Here is a 16,197-nt window from a genome sequence, read left to right as displayed (position 1 = left end):
GTGCCTTGAGCTTCCTTTGTCTTCTCCAAGCTGTGTGTGTTTCTCTGCAACCCTAATTCCAACACACAAAAGGCAAAAGAAAAAATCAAAGCAGCGAGAAATGCAAAAATTTTGGGTTCCAAAGTCAGACTTCAATGAATCTACCCAACACAAACAGGTGAATCAGTGGATGATTCCAGTAAATCTACTCAAAGCACAAGGATTTTATGGAGTTAACACTCAAATATGGTTACTGAAATTTGTAGCTCCATCTAGGTCACCCAAGATAAATCAGGCAGCACACGCTTCTACCCCAAAGCAAGCAAACATGACCAACATACAACAAAAGCCAATTGCAACCAAGGCTGTTGCAATCTACAGATGGATATCTTGTCATCAACTAGAGAATCAAGGCTTCTACAATGGAAATAATCAGTTATGGATATCGAAGCCTAGTGTCCATCAAGTCATCGAGAAAAAGAATCAAATGCAAAAGATGGTCACACAAGGACCAAAAAGAAGATGGCTTGCAAAATCTCTAGTGGAAACTCAATCACAAAGAACCCACACACATCCACAATCGCTTCTCATGGGAGATAAAGCAAAGGCTACATCAATCCCTACAAGAGCCAAAGGATTTTCTTCCCAAGGCAGTTTCAACAGACAACAAGCAAGTCAAGAGGAGCCAATATATGCCAATCTACTCGAAAAAATGGTGGCATCCAAAGAACAACACAATGGAAGAGGCCTAAATTTCCAAAACTTATGGAATTGGGTTTTTGTCCTTGAACAGGTAAGTCCAAGTTTCCATTAAAAATACATGGCATAAAAGTCAGAGTCAGGTAGCTGAGCCACTAAATGAGGAAGGCGTTAATCTCAAACCTTCATGTAATATTCTCTGTGGTCTAAGAGTCTTAGCTATTCTAGGTACTGCTCAATCTGGAAGAGTTGAGCATAATTGCCTTGTGTCGCTCATGCTGGTATAGGTGAGCATAAGAGTCAAAGTCGTTGTAGTATAGTGGTAAGTGAAGGAGGAAGTCCAAAAAACACTCATGCACTCAGCACAGTGAGGTAGGAGTGGACAATCTTCTACATCAAAAACCCTTCTCGAAAACGTGAAAGATATCGAGACGTCCTTTTATGTCACATGTGCTACATTTGTTCCTTGAAGCACCCATCAACTCCATCTTCCACACTGCATGCTTTTGTTTGAAAATTTCTCATATGCATATAGATTGTCCCATAATTGGCACTTGTATTAGGCACTCTTCCTTTGTTTCTCCCAAGCACTCACCTTGCATGACAGGTACTTCACGTCCAGATGCTCAACTCCAATAAGAGCCTATATCAAAGGCACTTTTCTCCCACCGGGTTTTTTCCCTTTGGTCATCTAGGTTTTAGACCCTAATCTAGAAACCATCATCATTGACTTCTTGTATATATTACTTCTACATCAACAATAAGGAAATTTCTACCCAAACCAATCAACAACAACTTGGAGCAGAAACTGCAGGTCTCCATATGCTTGCCAAAAAAATCTTTTATCTTCAAGGTCAACAAAAAAGCTCCACCAAACAATGGCAAGTCAAAGAATGGCTTATAACGACAAGCAATGACAAATTCTGCAAGAGACTCATCAACAACAATCAAAAGTAGCTCACACAGTGCTTCAACATTGGTGACCTATTGCAGACAAATTGCAGTGGACATGGAAAACAAACCCAACGTAAAGTCCATATCACAAAGGAATCAGATCTACAAGCTTAAACACATCAACATTCCTCTTCATGGCGGCAAAGACTGACAACAAAGAGGAGAAGGTGCACCAAGAAGATAAGTTTCTTGAACAATCAAGCTCAAATCACGTATCAACAACAGGGAAGATATAAATCACTCAAGGAAGGGGGGAGCGTCATCAATGACAAAGCACTTCCCAAGCCGAAGACCAACCTTGAAGACAAAGCTGAAGACAACCCTATGACAAGACTGCACAAGGTCGTGTCAAGGGACGACACAAATTAGGAAGGGGGGAACATTTAGGACAGATCAAACGAGCATCCACCTGGTCGGACACATAGCCGGACACCACATTTATAGTTTATTATTTTGCCAAGCTAGTGTAGTAATACTCAATGTAAATCCTGATTCTAGAGTAGTGAATCAATTCCCCGAGTTGTAATGATGTCATGATATTTGTAAAGGTCCATGTAAACCGGCCAATGGCCATTTAGAATGCCCTAGGTATAAATATCAATAACCTTAATGTGAGAGGAGGTTTATCTTTAGAAGAAGAAAGAGCTCTGTTGTACGGCGACCCGCTAACATTGGTGCCGTTTCCGGGGATATGATCCTTAGATGGTGAGTGACCTAGTGCGTATTTAGAGCGTTCTTTTTCTAAGATTTTCCTTCCATTCCATTTACACCTTAGCAGTGAAGCAGCTAGACACGGGGTTTAGTGCTTGGTAGAGTCTAGAAGTCGAGGACTTGCTAGATCTATTCTTGAGAAGTAAAGAGGGTTGTGAGTGAGATAGCCAAAAGAATTTCATTCTTCGATTTTCTCATTACTTTCAGAGTGTTGTTCCATTTTCCGTTTCGACTTTATTTTGTACCATTTCGTTTGTTTTTGTTTCATGTTTCATTTCAGTACTTAGGAGTAGGGTCAGTAGAAACTACAACCATCAAAACCATATTTTGACTGAAATGACCATAACTCTGAAAATTTGAAAATTTGATGGTAGAGACCTCAAAAGTGATCCAAATTCAAAAATTTGTGGATCAAGGGCATTAGCAGACTCTCTAGAAGCAACCTGGAAAGTATGGCAAGAATCTGTGGAGGAACATGGATTGCGATCCATGTACCCCAAACACCATTTTTGGTGAAAAGTGACCGATTACAATGAGCATCAGTGGAAAACTTCTCTAATCAAGTTTGCTTGAAAGAAAAACTCAAATATCACTTCAGAATTGGCTGTTAGGGCAAAAATAGCAAAACATGCATTGCAGACACAAAATTGGGCAAATTTTGAGATTTTGGGATCCAAATTCAAAAAGGGGTGAGATTTGGCTTCTACAGGGCATAAAGAACCAACAAAACAAAATTCATGAAAAATTGATGCCGAACATGGATCACGATCCATGTACCTTTTTGGCATTTGGGGCTAATATTTGACAGTACATTCCTGATAACTAGTGGAATAACTTTGTCAAAAGGGACCATGTCAAAAAAGTGAAAAAAGTTGGTCAAATTACCCTAATACAGAAACTAGCCAAAAACCGCAGGACAGACAGAATACCTCACATTTGACTAAGTAAAGGTTGCCAAATTCAAAACGATTTGGGGAATAGTGTCACCATAGCATGGACTACAAGCTGACCAAGTTTCATGTCAAAATGAGGTCAAACATGGATCGCGATCCATATACCTCATGAAAAAAATTTGAAATTCTTTTGGTTGGGATTTGAGCAGTAGGTAGCTAGTACCATTTGAAACAACTTTCCCAAAACCATATGATAAAAAGTTGTAAAAAGTGGTCAAAAGAGCAAAAAAACAACATTCTCTAAACTATCACAACAGACTGTAGAAGTCAGATTTGGTAGGGCAAAATTGATCCAAATCCAAAAATTCTTGTGAGCAAGCTACAAACATCAGAAGCTATCAACACACCAAAAATTCAGATCCAAAAGTGGTGGAACATGGATCGCGATCCATGTATCTCTGAGAAATTTTTTGAAAAAAAAAAATCAAGCCGGTAGCACACTACAAGAGGCTCTTCATATTAGCGACGCTCACACAGCGACGCTCAAAAAAAAAATTCCCGGCGTCGCTATGAGCGTCGCAAATTTACAAAGAAATTTGCGACGCTCATAGCGATGCGGGCTGGGGTAAACAAATAACCGAGCGCGCCCAAAAACTCAGATCTCAGATCTGAGTTTTTCGGCGCCCTCAAGCAAGGAGCAGGTAACGCTCTCTCTCTCTCTCTCTCTCTCTCTCTCTCTCTCTCTCTTTTTCTTCTCCACACACACACACACACACACACACACGAGGAGAGGAAGGAGAGCCAGGTATGCTCCTTCCCTCTCCTCATTCTCATGTTCCCTTCCCCTCTTTCTCTCTCCCTCTCTCTCTCTCTCACACACACACATACACACACACACATAGTGTTTTTGAGAGGGAGAGAGAGAGAGAGAGAGAGAGAGTACAAACAAAAACAAAAACGCACACACACATACATAAACAAAGAATGCACACACACATTGAGAGAGAAAAAGAGAGAGAGAGCATGCATAAACAAAAAACGCACGCATTGAGAGAGGAAAAGAGAGAGAGAACATGCATAAACAAAAAACGCACACATTGAGAGAGGAAAAGAGAGAGAAAACATGCATACGATCCAAAAAAACGCACACACATTGAGAGAGAAAGAGAGAGAAACTAATTTAACGTCGTAGGAAACTAATTAAAATTAAAAGACCTAAAGATCTAGCCGACGAGGAGTTGAACTCAAGACCTATTATTCAAGAGGGAAATGGTATAATCAATCTATCATACTTGGCATGGGTGATAGAAAGGTTATACCATTTATCTCTTTTTATTGGCACACACATCCATACACGCGCACACACACAAGAAGAAGAGAGTTATAACGTCGTAGGAAACTATCTTAAAAGACGTTAAAGATTAGGTTATATGTAGACTTACATTAAATTAGATTTAGGTTTATTTTTAACTAGATTTACGTTTATTTAAGCTAGATTTAGATTTACGTTATATTAGATTAGATTTAGGTCTCCATAGACTTCGATGCCTGCATGAAGCGAGTGAAGAAAGCCCTCAATGGAATATAGGGTATTGCTGCCTTCACTCATGGTGGGCTCCGTCGATCCAAAAGTACTGGTGAAATGTCTTCAGAAGATAGGGAAGAAGGTGGATCTTCAGGGCGGCAAGAGTCACTACATCCCCGACACAATGACCATCTAGACAACCTCTAGTCATTAGACTTACGTTAAATTAGATTTAGCTTTATTTTTAGTTAGATTTACGTTTATTTAGATTTACGCTTATTTACGTTAGATTGAGTCCACGCAAGAATTACTTACGGTTTAGAGTTTAGAGTTAGACGAACAGTGAAAAGATCTATTGTGAAAAGATGTTAAGATGAAGTGAAGTGCTACAGCTCGAGAAGAGGCAAAGGGGTTTTGTCCACTACATGCAGTATCATGTAGACGTGGGTGTGTAGATTTCTTGTATCCACAAATATAGGTATTGACCAATAAAGACGAGATTATAACCCGGTGGTTCTGATCTTCGTGCACCTCTAGACCGGGTGTGCGGGGATTGGACATGACTAGAGAATGTGAGGTAAAGAGAGAGAGAAAGAGAGAGAGAGAGAGAGAGAGAGAGAGAGATAAGACGAAGAATGCCAATAGAATATTAAATTTGTTGTCCACGTTATAAGTTTTTTATCCTCATTATGAGTAGCGACGAGGATGTGGGACCGTCCAACCGAAACACCTATCTCTCAACGAGGGTCTTATGTCCTTGTAATCAATGCAAGCATGATGTGCGACGGACAAGACGTGTTTCTTTGCAGCACGTTCGTGAATTTGGCGAGTTCGATCCATCTATTATAGATCGAGTTGTTGCCAATTATAACTCGTAGGACTCTGAAGCTGGCCAACAAGCAGCAATCTTGCAACCCAATAGACGTGTTCGCAGGCGCTTTGGTCAAGCAGCATATGTGAGGCCACAAGATGTAGCCTCTGACAGCTCGTGGGATGATCATGCAGAGCACATTCCCAACGAGGCAATGTTTGAGCCCGAGATTGATGAAATGATCGAGACGATCATGGATTCAGAAAGGCTTATCTATGATGATATAAAAAGTGAAGCCGATACGCCATTGTATAATGGAGCACGTATGTCTAGATTGAAAGCACTCCTGGTTCGTCTCAACATGCAGGCAAAGTTTGGATGGAGTGACACTAGCGTCACAGCGCTTTTCAGGTGATCTATTACAATTAGTTTACTTTAATAGAACTCTAAATGTATAATGATCTGATAGATTTTTACACGACTGTATCATATTTTTATTTTGTGTAGACTGCTGAAAGAGCACATACTACCAGCTGACAATGTGATTCCAGATTCCCGAGATGAAGCAAGAAAGATTTTGCGAAACTTGGGGATGGATTACAATTCTATCCACGCTTGTCCTAATGACTGCATTCTTTTCAGAGGGGAATACATAGACATGGAGAAGTGTCCAAAATGTGATTCCGAAAGATATCGAGTAGATCTCCACGGGACAAAAATTCCACAAAAGGTTTTGCGACATTTCCCTCTGCTTCCTCGCATCAAGCATTTCTTCGAATGTAAGTCCATGGCTGCCCTAGCATCATGGCATGAGGAGAATAAATCTTCGGATGGTGTGCTACGAATTCCTGCAGATTGCGTAGCGTGGAAACATATAGATGGAACATGGTCGGATTTTGCCAGGGAAGCTCGAAATTTGCGCTTAGGCCTGGCTATGGATGGCGTAAATCCATTTGGCCAGGAGCCACCCCACTCGACACTCCTCGCTTCGGGGCCCAGACGCCGGTGGAGACACCTGACGTCCATACCCCCATCGACACGCCGCTAGAGACCCCTGCCGAGACACCCAGGTTCACGCTCCACCGGCCAGAGGGCTTGCCTTACTCCGTCGACATCAGCGGTGGCATCATCATGGATGATGACGGCAAGAAGGTGATCTCGCGCATGTGTGGTCTTTGCTCTCAGCTGTTTAGACACTACATACTAAACAAATGGAGTGAAGTACCAAGTAATTTAAAAAACAGAGTCATCAGCATACTTCATGATGAGTTTCCCGTTCCAACACGGGATCAGCGCTTCAATGAAGACCTGATGAATATTCGAATGCGCGAATACTGCAAACACAAGCGTTCCGAAGTGCAAAAAGCAATCAAGAATGGGTGGAACAGGTCAGATTGGCTGGCCAAAGAAGATTGGAAGAATGCGAAGAAAGCAGCGCGCGAGAATCCCAACAAGTGGAAGCAACAAAAGGATGCAGCCAGAGCGCGAGTAGAGGCAGGGAGCTCGCACCACTTGGGGAGCGGTGGATGGGCATCATTTGAGGCCGATTTTGTAAGTGTTTTCACATTGCTCTTTATGCATGTTCGATAGTTTAGGGTTTTTGAGTTTTTTAGTTCTAACATAATGAAATCTTTGTATGTTTTGACAGTGGTCGATGACAGGACGTGATCCCACACCGTACGAGAGCGAGTACGCAGGCAGGAAGGGCTTGAACGCCCTGATGGACATTCTCAGTTCTCGCGGCGGCATGGTTAGTATTAGGGTTTACTCTTTTTTATTTTTTGTATTGTTTTATAAATGTCGTTATATGTTTATACTTACTGAAAGCTGTCTTATTGTCTTTTTTTGCAGAATCCGACAGATACGCCGCTTGGACGCGATGAGACGTCTGACTAGACGACGTCAGTTTAGCCGTAGCTAGATAGCATTAGTTTAGGGTTTCTCATAGCTTATGTATCATGAGACGGATTTTATACGTCTTTTTGAACCATGTATATTATTACATTTGTCACCGCAGTTCCTTTTGCCAATCAATTCTTTATGCCTATGATGTTGTACAATTGTCATTATTACATTTGCCAATCAATTCATTTTGCCTATGATGTGTACAATTGTCAATTTTGCAAACAATGCGTCTTGTGGGTGACTATTTTGGGTCTATTATCTACCTTTGCACTTTTTTTAAAAAGTGAATCAAGTACAATATGGTTGATGGGTGAATGCCCTGCCACCAAAAAAAAATTCTCTTGGGCGTCGCTATAAGCGTCGCTATTTATGGCTATGTAGCGTCGCTATGAGCGTCGCTATAATCTTCTGTGTAAACGTCGCTATATGCGTCGCTATGAGTGTCGCTATATAGCGACGCGTATAGCGACGCTCATAGCGATGCATATAGCGACGCTCGTAGCGACGCTTTTAGCGACGCCGGGGGTTATAAAAACCCAGTGTATTTCCGTCGCTAACAGCGTCACAAGAGCACACAACCTCTTGTAGTGGTAGAGACCATTGTGAACAAAAGCCTCCAAAGAAATTTTGTCAAAAAAGTTCAAAAAGTGGGTGAAAAGAGCCAAAAACTGTTCAAGGTGAAAACCCTAAAACAATCCATAGGGATTGACTTTTGGTGACCTAAAGTGATCCAAATCACACAAAAACCGTATACTAGGGATCAAGAGACCAAGGTCAAGCTGTGTGCCAAGTTTTAGTGCAATCTGACACATAGGTACATGGATCACGATCCATGTTCCTTTATCACAAACTGATACCAAACTTGCATCATAGCTAGAGGACATCACAAGGAATCGAGTGGTCTTTTCAAAATTGAATTTGGATGCCAAAAACCAAACCAAAAGCCCTGAACTGCCAAGTACTCTGTGCAAGTGCCAGAACTGACCTAATTTTCAATCCAAAGGTCCATTTTCAAAAAAATTGATACCATAGGACCTCCTAAGCATGGTGAATCTGATGATACCGAGAGAAGTCAATTTGGCTCCAAACATGGATCACAATCCATGTACCCAAGTGACAGCTTGACCTGAAACTTTCCAGATCAATAGTGCTTACACAAGAAAACATATCCCCAAGTTCAATTTTGGAAAAGATTGAGCAAATTTGGGTCAAAAGGGAGAAAAACAGGTGACAGACAGAAAACCACAATACATACCTAGTGCTGGCCATTTGACCTATCAAAACAAGTCCAAATCCAAAAAGATTTGAGATTTAGCTTGTGGACATAGTCAGGAACAAACTCCTAAGAGGAAAAGTCCAGATGTGGTTGAACATGGATCGTGATCCATGTACCTCAACCTCAAAATTTGCTAAAAATTGGTACAGAGCCTACACATGACCTTGTCTACACATAGTCAAAATTTGGGAAAATTTGAAAAACAAATTGACAGGGAACATGGATTGTGATCCATGTACCTCTCAGCATAGTGGGGGTATCTGAGCTGGTTATCTTGTAGACATACTTGAGGACATCCCAAATCTCAAGTTTAAGCTAAAAATACCTTCTGGAGACCAAGATACAAGCCAAAGTTCTTGTGTTCTGGTCCTGAGATTGTTTTGAGTGTTGTTTCAAGTGCAGTTCACTAAAAGTGCTTCGCTTCAAACAATACATTGATAGATGTCCTGTGAGAGAGTTACCACAAGATGAGATATTATCAGTTCTCTTCATACAGGGATTGAGGAGTGAAACTCTCAAAAAGTACCTACATCTAAAAGGATGCACAACATTTGAGCAAGTCACTAGAGAAGCTCTATATCTAGTTGACAATTGCAAGGCCTACGGAGAGGTGACATAAGATACAAATAACACGACTAGTAGTGCCTCATCTTTGAAGAGTGAGTCAACAAAAAAGAGAGATGTTCAAACTCCTTGGGAACCAATCATTGATCAAGTGGTCAAGGGGGTAATAAGAAGAATAAACCAAGGCTACATACAGAACCTGAATGTACGACAACCTCAATTGAGGATATGAAATTCTTGCAAAGTGGATCACCCCACTCCATGGTGCAACCCTCATCCAAAGCCACAACGTGTGCTAGGGCAACAACCGCATCCTTTGAATGATGGGAGAGTAGTAGTCAACTACGCTCAACCAATGTATGTTCCACAACCCGTGAGAAACCAGTACTCTGATGCGAATACTCTCATGTTCATAGCCAATCATTCACAGGAGTATGGTTCAAAGAACATCATCACAAGGCAAGAACAACCATTAGCTGGATCACTAGCTGTAAAACGAGAAGGTCCATGCTATGAGTGTGGAGGTGATCATTGGCACAAATTTGTCCAAACAAGGGTCCACAAATTGAATTATTTGTATTCTGTGAATGTTGTGGTATAGACCATCTACGCCAACACTGTGCTAAAAATCCAGACTACAAAGGGAAAGAAACAATGAATTTTGTAGGCATGATGCCTTCTTCAAGCGGATCCGAGGTAGAACCCTCCATTCCTTTAAACATGATGACTCGAGTTCAAGCTCAAGAAGTTGCCAAAAACAAACCAGCTAAAAAAGCCACATTGCCTGTTCAAACATAATTTGAGAACAAAACCGTGAGAACCTTAGGAAGAAGATCATGGAAAGGTAGACGAGACAAAATGAAATTGAATAGGCTGAAGGAGAAAGCGGCTTTGGAAACTGAATTGAATCAAACAAGAGAGCAACTTAGACAAGAGCAAGAAAGGAAAAAAATGCAAAGGGACCTAAAGAGTCAAAGACTAACTTGGGAGCTTCAGTCTTGGTCGACAAAGTGTTTGAACCTTTAGACGGAACTTTGAAAGCCTATGATGCTAGATTAAAGAACAGCCAAACCCAAGAGGATAGATGGCTGACATATCCTCATCTAGGGTATAAAAAAGAGAGGTTGCAAATGTGCAAGGAGCTCATCCAGAAGGCCCAAGCTCTTATGGAACTACATGTTCTAGATGCTCCAAAAATGGAGGTGCTAATCCGTGATAAACTCTAGGAATTGAAGAGCCAGGGTATTGTAAACAGAGACCAAGGAGGGTCAAGAGTTGAGGCACCTTTAGATACAAGGGAAGTAGCCAATATCACAGATGGGGTGGGATCACAAGCACTGATGCCTATTCCAAAGGTCGAAGAACCGTAGCCACAATCCTTGTGGGAATCAATCAGAAACCAAAAAGATGGTAGTGCTACCTTACAGTCAGTACCTATCCCTGAGATAAACATGGATCATGAATTTTTTCGAGGAGATATACGATCTTTATATGGGGATGTTGGGTCTATCACATCTGAAGAGAGTAAACCATGCTCCCTAAAGACGTTGCCATCTTTCATAGGAGAACTTGAAACAAAATTGGAGGTTAAAATGGTACCTTCTTAGTGGAAAGGCAAACCAAAAATGATGGATACCAAGAGCTTGCATGAATTGATGTCTTCTCCTATACAATGCACACTTTATCTCTCAGAGCTACTAAAATAGACCGCATATATGGAGCCAGGTGCACAAACACCTGGAAAACATGGGACTGAAAATCCCTTCACATGACCACCTTGCTGACAAAAACATAGATGACACCTCGCCTAAGAAACCACAGATAAAGCTAGTACCAGTAAATAAAGTGGGTGACTACTGTGAAGGAGAAGAAGGAAACACCACCATACCACTTGAGTACAAAGGAGTAAAGATGGTTACTATATTAGATAGTGGGGCAAGAATTTCCATTGCAACCAAAGAGATATGAAAAAAATGGGGAAAGCCTGCTCTTAGGAAAACTTGAATGAAACTACAATTAACGGATGGATACACGGAGAAACCAATTGGAATATTACAAGAAATCATTGTATCCTCGTGTGGCATAGAGTATGAGCATACCTTTGCCATAATGAATTTTGACAAGAGCAGCAACTTTGATATCATATTGGGCAGACCATTCATGTGTCAGCTCAAAATGGTACAAGATTGGGGCTATGACTATATCTACTTGAGACACAAAGAGGTCATAACAAAAATCAATGTCAAAGATCATAGTTATAGAGATGTAGTGTGAACCCCGGGGGAGGACTTAAACTCCACAACTGATTCGGAAATCAAAGAGCATATTTGGATGTACGGAGCTCCTGAGCGTGGAAGTCTTAGAAAGCAAGATTGCATCCTAGAGCGTTCACTAGAAGATGAGGCATTTGTACGAGAACCTTTTCTAGAGGAGTTATTTGAACCCTTTGGATGGGATCAAATACTGGTGACTCAGGATGTGTGTGTGAATGAGGCGAAACTTACTAAATTTTGTGATGAAGATGGGTATGATATAACTCCCTTATTTACGATAAAGGTGTTGAAGGAAGCTAATGAAGTTTGTGAGTGTGAAAGTAGAAAAGTTGAGACACATTGCTACATCATGGGGCATGGTTCCAAGGTGCAAACAAAGGAAGTAGAGCAACCACAAGAATATGCCATCATTGACATACCTGAAGAATTGACAAAAGTTGTTTCAAAGAAGCTGACTCCAAAAAAAGTGCAAATGAAAGCAGATGAAGGAAAAACGTTTCCAAATTCAATATCAAATGTTCACAAAATGCAAGATCAAAAGAAGAATAGGGACAAGGAAGAAGATCGATTGTTTCCTACGATGATCAAATTTAGCATATGCGGAGAAATAGGACTCAAAATCACATGTTCAGCTATGATAGATCCACAAGCAACAAAGAATATAATGACTTATGGAACGTGGATCATGATGGGAAAGCCACCAATCATCAAGCTAGAGGACATCGTGTACACAAGTTCAAAAATGCTGATTCCTATCTTCAAAGTGGCAGAATCTATACTCAAGTTGAGTACCGGGGAGTATAAAGATACTTTCCACATAATTGACTCCCATCATATCAAAGAGAGTCTGATCTTGACAGAAATCTAGAGGAACATCTTCTTTTAACAACAATCAAAAGATTCAACAACGACAACGGTAAGACTCCATGAAGCTTCTCAAATCCATGCAGAGAATAAATCGCCAACCATCACGGAAAAAAGTAAAGCAAAGGTAAACACTGAAGTATATCAACCTTGCCAGACGACTTTACCTTCAATGAGCTTCCATCAAATTTCACGCGAAGCCTCTACATCAAGAGCCAAACCATCAACAATGCAATGGAAACCGAAGCAAAAAGTCTACCAACCAAAGTTTCCATCACAAAAAAACATCAAGAAGAAGCCAAAGAATGTCAACCAAGTGTTGGTATCCAAAGATCACATCAAAGTCAAAGATCCAGTTTGGATACATGAAGCACAGGTTCAACCACAACAACAAAAGGTGACAGGGTGGGTAGCATCAAATGAGTCAATCACTACTCAATGCTACTTCCAAGGAAACGCTAATGTTTGGGCCAAAAATCCTAAAGTAATAGCTTGGATCTACTCACCTCAACCAAAGAGTTCTACAAAGAGCAAGAAGAGCTATAAACGCAAGACAAACAACTCAATTAGGAGAAGGAACTACAACAAAAGGCAAAAGAAAAAATCAAAGCAACAAGGAATTCGTCAAGTTTGGGTACCAAAGTCAAACTTAAATCAAGCTACCCAACAGCAGGTGAAGTAGCGAATGATTCCAGTCAAGCTACTCGAAGCACAAGGATTTTATGAAAGTAACACTCAAATATGGTTACCAAAAATTGTAGCTCAATCTGAAACAACCAAGAAAAATCATGCAGCACAAGCTTCTACCCCAAAGCAAGAAAAGAAAACCAATAGTCAACAAAAGCCAATTGTAACAAAGGCTTCTACAATCTCTATATGGATACCTCATCATCAACTCCAAAATCAAGGCTTCTACAAAGGAAATCATCAAATTTGGATGCCAAATCCTAGTGTCCATCAAATTATAGAAGAAGATAAAATGCCAAAGAAGGTCACACAAGGACCAAAAACAAGATGGGTTCCAAAATTGCTAGTGGAAACTCAATCACAAAGAACCCACACATCCCAACAATTTCTCCTCATGGAAATTACCGCAAAGGCTACATCAAGCCCTATTAGAGCTGAAGGACTTTTTTTCCAAAGAAGTATCAACATACAACAAGCAAGTCAAGAGGAGCCAAAATATGCCATCCTTCTTGACAAAATGGTGGCATCCAAAGATCAACACAATGGAAAAGGCTTAAATTTCCAGAACTTATGGAATTGGGTTTCTAGCCTTGAATAGGTAACTCCAAGTCGCCATTAAACATACATGGCATAAAAGCTAGAGTCGGACAGCTAAGCCAGTAAATGAGCGAGGCGTTAGTCCCAAACCTTCGTGTAATATTCTCTGTGTTCTAAGCATCTTAGTTATTCTAGGTACTGCTCAAGCTAGAAGAGTTGAGTATAATTACATTGTGTTGCTCATGCTAGTATAGGTGAGCATAAGAGTCGAAGTCATTGTAGCATAGTGGTAAGTGAAGGAGGAAGTCCAAAAGACACTCACTCACTCATCATAGTGAGGAATGACTGGAGAAGCTTCTACACCGAAAACCCTTCTTGGAAATGTGGAAGCTATTGAGATGTCTGTTGATGTCACATGTGCTACATTTTTTCCTTGAAGCACCCATCATCTCCATCTCTTACGCTGCATGCTTTTGTTCGACAAATTTTCATATGCATATAGAGTGTCCCATAATTGGCACTCGCATTAGACATTCTTTCTTTGTTTCTCCCAAGCACTCACCTTGCATGACAGGTACTTCAAGTCCAAATGCTCAACTCCAATAAGAGCGTATACCAAAGGCACTTTTTTCCCACCGGATTTTTTCCCTTTGGTCATCTAGGTTTTAAGACCCTAATCTAGACCTCATCAGCAACTTCTTGTATATATTCCTTCTACATCAACAATAAGGAAATGGCTACCCAAATCAATCAACAACGACTTGGAGTAAAAATTGCAGGTCTCCATATGCTTATCAAGAGAATCTTTTATCTCCTTCAAGGGCAAAAACAAAGCTCCATCAAAAGATGGCAATGGCCTACAACAACAAGCAATGACAAATTCCGTAAGAGAGTCATCAACAACAATCAAAAGTAGCTCACACAATGCAACACCGGCTACCTATTTTGGAAAACTCAAATTGCAGTGGACATGGAAAGAAAACCCATCGTAAAGTGAGCACCACAAAGAGGCTCGGTTCTACAACCTCAAAAACATGAAAATCCCTCTTCATGGTGGCCAAGACTGGCAACAAAGAGGCGAATGCACAACAAGAAGAGAAGTTGCCTCGAAAATCAAAGATCAAATCACGTATCAACAACATGGCAGATATGAAACACTCAAGGAAGGGGTGAGTGTCATCAATGACAAATCTCTTCTAAAGCTCAAGACCAACCTTGAAGACAAAGATTCATAGATCAATGGAAAGACAAAGAATGTCATACAAAGACAATGGGCAAACAATGATAACTTCAGCAAAAAAGCTCCCAACAGCAAAACATAAGGAGTTCCATAGCACTGAAGCTAATGAAGTATTGCAAGTCAATGACAAAGACAGAAACATGAAAAGAACTCTTCACGGCAGATATGAATCACTCAAGGAAGGGGGGAGCTTCATCAACGACAAAGCACTTTCCAATCTGAAGTCCAACCTTGAAGACAAAGCTGAAGACAACCCTATGACAAGACTGCACAAGGTCGTGTCAAGGGATGAAACAATTTAGGAAGGGGGTAATAATTGAAGATAGATCAAACGGGCATCCACCTAGCCGGACACCACATTTCTCCTCTATTAATTTTTGAGCTAGTGTAGTGATACTCTCTGTAAATCCTGATTCCAGAGTAATGGATCAATTCCCTGAGTTTTAATGCTATCATGATATTTATAAAAGTCCATGTGAGTCGGCCACTGGCCACTTAGAAATCCCTAGGTATAAAGGTCAATGACCTTAATGTGAAAGGAGGCTTATACTTAGAAGAAGAGGGAGCTCAAAAAAACATACGCTCAAGCTACGAGCTGCTCCAATTTGTAATCGACGCAACTAATGAATGGATAATCAGTTTTCAAATCCAAAAGTTTCATTGTTTTCCTCTCTCTTTGCTCTTTAATTTAACTGTAAGCATTGTCAATTTTGATGTGGTTCGCGACTACACGTCTGTGAGCTATAATTGCAGATTTGAGTGCTTATATCACTATTTTTAGTCGTTTTGACCATAGGAGAGTGTTCTTAGACCATAGGGCGATCTTACTGGATAGTTTTGTTGCAATTTTCAGGACCTTTTTCATGATGGATTGTGATTTTGGTACCTTGGTGGATTGCGACCAGACTTGCTAGGATAGTGCCCCTAGGTGTCCTACACCTCCTCCTAAAGTTTCATTGCATTTTGAGTCCGTTCGAGTGCCGAAATCGAATGATTTCCTTGATCGTTGAGTGTTGGTTTTCTTGTAGAGTTAGTGTGTTTGCTTGTTAAGGTTCACTTCTTGAGATTGACGATCTCAAAGAGTCTTTGTGCCCCATCCGAGTCACTTTCCCTGAGTATTGACATTATGTTAGTGCCAGAAAGCTATGTTGCAGACGTCCGTCGTAGCGACCCGCTAACAAATATTCAAGCCCATTGTCTAGCATACTGCTTAGTACAACAAAGTCGTCTAATACCCTAAAAAGCCAGAGAGAACAAAATAGTGTGAATTGAACGGGTT

This window comes from Adiantum capillus-veneris, chromosome 26 (genome assembly GCF_014529385.1).
Source record: "Adiantum capillus-veneris isolate H3 chromosome 26, ASM1452938v2, whole genome shotgun sequence".
In the NCBI taxonomy this organism is placed as follows: domain Eukaryota; kingdom Viridiplantae; phylum Streptophyta; class Polypodiopsida; order Polypodiales; family Pteridaceae; genus Adiantum; species Adiantum capillus-veneris.
The sequence above is the reverse complement of the archived record's forward strand: the minus strand, read 5'-3'. Positions refer to the sequence as shown.